Source organism: Mus caroli, unplaced genomic scaffold (assembly GCF_978045245.1).
Source record: "Mus caroli unplaced genomic scaffold, Mus_caroli_1 scaffold_9, whole genome shotgun sequence".
In the NCBI taxonomy this organism is placed as follows: Eukaryota; Metazoa; Chordata; class Mammalia; order Rodentia; family Muridae; genus Mus; species Mus caroli.
In genome coordinates this window covers 128715333-128721332 of record NW_028227264.1, presented here as the reverse complement: position 1 = coordinate 128721332, position 6000 = coordinate 128715333, and the positions used below count along the sequence as shown (strand labels likewise).

Below are 6000 nucleotides of genomic sequence, written 5' to 3'. Positions count from 1 at the left end.
ATTTTTATCTCAGTGATTAAAAAAATATCTCTGTTGGCTTAAAATATATAAAGCAGTTTTGTTACCTGTCTTTTTAAAATTTTCAGTCAGAAGATTATGTTATGAATATTTAGTCGGGGTAGCATGAAGAAACCACCAGGTTTGAAGTTTAAATGTTGATAAGCCTCTTATCGGGGGAAAGCCATAACGTAGCTTGCCAAGGAAATGAAATCTTTGAATTAAGATAAGCTTTCATGTGCTCGCTTCGGCAGCACATATACTAAAATTGGAACGATACAGAGAAGATTAGCATGGCCCCTGCGCAAGGATGACACGCAAATATGTGAAGCGTTCCATATTTCTATTCCACGACAAAACCAAATTCACACATTATCTCTCCAGGAATCCAGCCCTTCAAAGGATAATAACAGAAAAAAACCAATACAAGGACGGGAACCACGCCCTAGAAACAACAAGAAGGTAATCCCTCAACAAACCTAAAAGAAGACAGCCACAAGAACAGAAATCCAACTTTAACAACAAAAATAACAGGAAACAACAATTACTCTTCCTTAATATCTCTTAATATCAATGGACTCAACTCCCCGATAAAAAGACATAGACTAACAAACTGGCTACACAAACAAGACCCAACATTTTGCTGCTTACAGGAAACTCATCTCAGAGAAAAAGATAGACACTACCTCAGAATGAAAGGCTGGAAAACAATTTTCCAAGCAAATGGTATGAAGAAACAAGCTGGAGTAGCCATTCTAATATCTGATAAGATTGACTTCCAACCCAAAGTCATCAAAAAAGACAGGGAGGGGCACTTCATACTCATCAAAGGTAAAATCCTCCAAGAGGAACTATCAATCCTGAATATCTATGCTCCAAATACAAAGGCAGCCACATTCATTAAAGAAACTTTACTAAATCTCAAAGCACACATTGCACCTCATACAATAATAGTGGGAGACTTCAACACACCACTTTCATCAATGGACAGATCATGGAAACAGAAACTAAACAGGGACACAGTGAAACTAACAGAAGTTATGGATCAAATGGATCTGGCAGATATCTACAGAACATTTTACCCTAAAACAAAAGGATATACCTTCTTCTCAGCACCTCATGGTACCTTCTCCAAAATTGACCACGTAATTGGTCACAAAACAGGCCTCAACGGATACAAAAATATTGAACTTGTCCCATGCATCCTATCAGATCACCATGGACTAAGGCTGATCTTCAATAACAAAATAAATAATAGAAAGCCAACATTCACGTGGAAACTGAACAACACTCTTCTCAATGATACCTTGGTCAAGGAAGGAATAAAGAAAGAAATTAAGGACTTTTTAGAGTTCAATGAAAATGAAGCCACAAAATACCCAAACTTATGGGACACAATGAAAGCATTTCTAAGAGGAAAACTCATAGCTATGAGTGCCTCCAAAAAGAAACTAGAAAGAGCACACATTAGCAGCTTGACAACACACCTAAAAGCACTAGAACAAAAGGAAGCAAATTCACCCAAGAGGAGTAGACAGCAGGAAATAATCCAACTCAGGGGCGAAATCAACCAAGTGGAAACAAGAAGAACTATTCAAAGAATCAACCAATCAAGGAGCTGGTTCTTTGAGAAAATCAACAAGATAGATAAACCCTTAGCCAGACTCACTAGAGGGCACAGGGAAAGCATTCTAATTAACAAAATCAGAAATGAAAAAGGAGACATAACAACAGATCCTGAAGACATCCAAAACACCATCAGATCGTTCTACCAAAGGCTATACTCAACAAAACTGGAGAACCTGGATGAAATGGAGAAGTTCCTAGACAGATACCAGGTACCAAAGTTGAACCAAGATCAGGTTAATGATCTAAACAGCCCTATATCCCCCAAAGAAATAGAAGCAGTCATTAATAGTCTCCCAACCAAAAAAAGCCCAGGACCAGATGGGTTTAGTGCAGAGTTCTATCAGACCTTCAAAGAAGATCTAATCCCAGTTCTTCACAAACTATTCCACAAAATAGAAACAGAAGGTACTCTACCCAACTCATTCTATGAAGCCACAATTACTCTGATACCTAAACCACAAAAAGACCCAACAAAGATAGAAAACTTCAGACCAATATCCCTTATGAATATTGATGCAAAAATCCTCAATAAAGTTCTTGCTAACCGAATCCAAGAACACATCAAAACAATCATCCATCCTGACCAAGTAGGTTTCATCCCAGGGATGCAGGGATGGTTCAATATACGGAAATCCATCAACGTAATCCAGTATATAAACAAACTCAAAGACAAAAACCACATGGTCATCTCGTTAGATGCGGAAAAAGCATTTGACAAGATCCAACACCCATTCATGATAAAAGTCTTGGAAAGATCAGGAATTCAAGGCCCATACCTAAACATGATAAAAGCAATCTACAGCAAACCAGTAGCCAACATCAAAGTAAATGGTCAGAAGCTTGAAACAATCCCTCTAAAATCAGAGACTAGACAAGGCTGTCCACTTTCTCCATACCTATTCAACATAGTACTTGAAGTCCTAGCCAGAGCAATTCGACAACAAAAGGAGATCAAAGGGATACAAATTGGAAAAGATGAAGTCAAAATATCACTTTTTGCAGATGATATGATAGTATATATAAGTGACCCTAAAAATTCCACCAGAGAACTCCTAAGCCTGATAAACAGCTTCAATGAAGTAGCTGGATATAAAATTAACTCAAACAAGTCAATGGCCTTTCTCTACACAAAGGATAAACAGGCTGAGAAAGAAATTAGAGAAACAACGCCCTTCTCAATAGTCACAAATAATATAAAATATCTTGGCGTGACTCTAACTAAGGAAGTGAAAGATCTGTATAATAAAAACTTCAAGTCTCTGAAGAAAGAAATTCTAGAAGATCTCAGAAGATGGAAAGATCTCGCATGCTTATGGATTGGCAGGATCAACATTTTTAAAATGGCTATCTTGCCAAAAGCAATCTACAGATTCAATGCAATCCCCATCAAAATTTCAACTCAATTCTTCAACGAATTAGAAAGTGCAATCTGCAAATTCATCTGGAATAACAAAAAAACCTAGGATAGCAAAAACTCTTCTAAAGGATAAAAGAACCTCTGGTGGAATCACCATGCCAGACCTAAAGCTTTACTACAGAGCAATTGTGATAAAAACTGCATGGTACTGGTATAGTGACAGACAAATAGACCAATGGAATAGAATTGAAGACCCAGAAATGAACCCACACACCTACGGTCACTTGATCTTCGACAAGGGAGCTAAAAACATCCAGTGGAGGAAAGACAGCATTTTCAACAAATGGTGCTGGCACAACTGGTTGTTATCATGTAGAAGAATGCGAATCGATCCATTCCATCTCCTTGTACTAAGGTCAAGTCTAAGTGGATCAAGGAACTTCACATAAAACCAGAGACACTGAAACTTATAGAGGAGAAAGTGGGGAAAAGCCTTGAAGATATGGGCACAGGGGAAAAATTCTTGAATAGAACAGCAATGGCTTGTGCTGTAAGATCGAGAATTGACAAGTGGGACCTCATGAAACTGCAAAGCTTCTGCAAGGCAAAAGACACCATCAATAAGACAAAAAAACCACCAACAGACTGGGAAAGGATCTTTACCTATCCTAAATCAGATAAGGGTCTAATATCCAATATATATAAGGAACTCAAGAAGGTGGACTCCAGAAAGTCAAATAACCCCATTAAAAAATGGGGCTCAGAACTGAACAAAGAATTCTCTCCTGAAGAATACCAAATGGCAGAGAAGCACCTGAAAAAATGTTCAACATCCTTAATCATCAGGGAAATGCAAATCAAAACAACCCTGAGATTCTACCTCACACCAGTCAGAATGGCTAAGATCAAAAATTCAGGTGACAGCAGATACTGGTGAGGATGTGGTTAAAGAGGAACACTCCTCCATTGTTGGTGGGATTGCAAGCTTGTACAACCACTCTGGAAATCAGTCTGGCGGTTCCTCAGAAAATTGGACATAGTACTACTGGAGGATCCAGCAATACCTCTCCTGGGCATATAGATGTCCCAACCGGTAAGAAGGACACATGCTCCACTATGTTCATAGCAGCCCTATTTATAATAGCCAGAAGCTGGAAAGAACCCAGATGTCCCTCAACAGAGAAATGGATACAGAAATTATGGTACATTTACACAATGGAGTACTACTCAGCTATTAAAAAGAATGAATTCATGAAATTCCTAGCCAAATGGATGGACCTGGAGGGCATCATTCTGAGTGAGGTAACACAATCACAAAGGAACTCACACAATATGTATTCACTGATAAGTGGATATTAGCCCAAGACTTAGGATACCCAAGATATAAGATACAATTTGCTAAACACATGAAACTCAAGAAGAATGAAGACCAAAATGTGGACACTGTTCCCCTTCTTAGAATTGGGAACAAAACACCCATGGAAGGAGTTACAGAGACAAAGTTTGGAGCTGTGATGAAAGGATGGACCATCTAGAGACTGCCGTATCCAGGGATCCATCCCATAATCAGCTTCTAAACGCGGACACCATTGCATACACTAGCAAGATTTTGCTGAAAGGACCCAAAGGTAGCTATCTCTTGTGAGACTATGCAGGGGCCTAGCAAACACAGGAGTGGATGCTCACAGTCAGCTATTGGATGTATCACAGGGCTCCCAATGGAGAAGCTAGAGAAAGTACCCAAGGAGCTAAAGGGATCTGCAACCCTATAGTTGGAACAACATGATGAACTAACCAGTACCCCGGAGCTCTTGTCTCTAGCTGCATATGTATCGAAAGATGGCCTAGTCGGCCATCACTGGAAAGAGAGGCCCATTGGACTTGCAAACTTTATATGCCCCAATATAGGGGAATGCCAGGGCCAAAAGAATGGGAATGGGTGGGTAGGGAAGTGGGGGGCGCTATGGGGGACTTTTGGGATAGCATTGGAAATGTAATTGAGGAAAATATGTAATAAAAAATATTAAAAATTTAAAAAAAAGCAGCAAACAATAATGTTGTAGATAATATGATCTTCATAGTCAATTCTGAAGGTATCATACGGGATAAGGAAATGTGTAGATGATTTCATTCAAGCCAGAAAAAACCACTTTCTATCAAGTATCACCAGTCTTTCCTAATGCAAATAGTAATTACTGAAAGCTAAAACTTGGTCATACTGCATAGAGTTATAGTGAGTAATATAACTCTAACATTTGTTCAAATACTACTACAATTTTGTGTGTGATTGTGTGTGTATGCATCTTCACCTGTGTGTGGCCATGTGTGTATATGCATGTGGAGGCCTGAGGTTGTATTTCTTTAAAAAAAAATATTTATATGCCCCAGTACAGGGGAACGCCAGGGCCAAAAATTGGGAATGGGTGGGTAGGGAAGTGGGGGGGAGGGTTTGGGGGACTTTTGGATAGCACTGGAAATGTAATTGAGGAAAATACATAATAAAAAATATTTTTAAAAAAAAAGATAAGCTTTCATTCTGCATGAGAGTTGTGAGGCATTTTGTCTGGTCAGTTCTCTACTTTTCAGAATTTACATCTATAAAGCACGGGTTTTCCCTTATTTTATTTAAAAGTAAATATTACATTTTGCATGATATTTGTGTCAAATATAAATGATATATAAAATATCTAGTAAAATTTTTCAAAAGAAATAAATACACGATATATAATACAAGTATGGCATGGCAGAGCTTGCCTCTAATCCCCATACTCAGAAATGGAGGCAGAGTCAGAAGTTTGGGGTCATCCTTAGCTACATAATCCAAAGATATATGTATACTCAATGAAAAAATCCAAACAGAACTCAGATGACATTAAACCACCCTCAAGGTCTCTGAGGACATTTTCCCTTTGCACTACAAATTTTCACGGGGTGGATTATGCTGCCATCAACTTGTTAGTAACTTCTGAAATTGAGTCACCAAGGACTCTTGTTGCTCATACAGTCATTCTGTGTGT

At 38.5% G+C, this 6000-nt stretch overlaps 1 non-coding gene across 1 annotated transcript; it reads left to right on the top strand.

The window, feature by feature from the left end:
- The first annotated feature begins 235 nt into the window (after positions 1-235).
- Positions 236-342, top strand: LOC115032278 (U6 spliceosomal RNA). Its single transcript, XR_003837918.1, has one exon. It is a non-coding gene; the product is annotated as a U6 spliceosomal RNA (small nuclear RNA).
- The last annotated feature ends 5658 nt before the right edge of the window (positions 343-6000 follow it).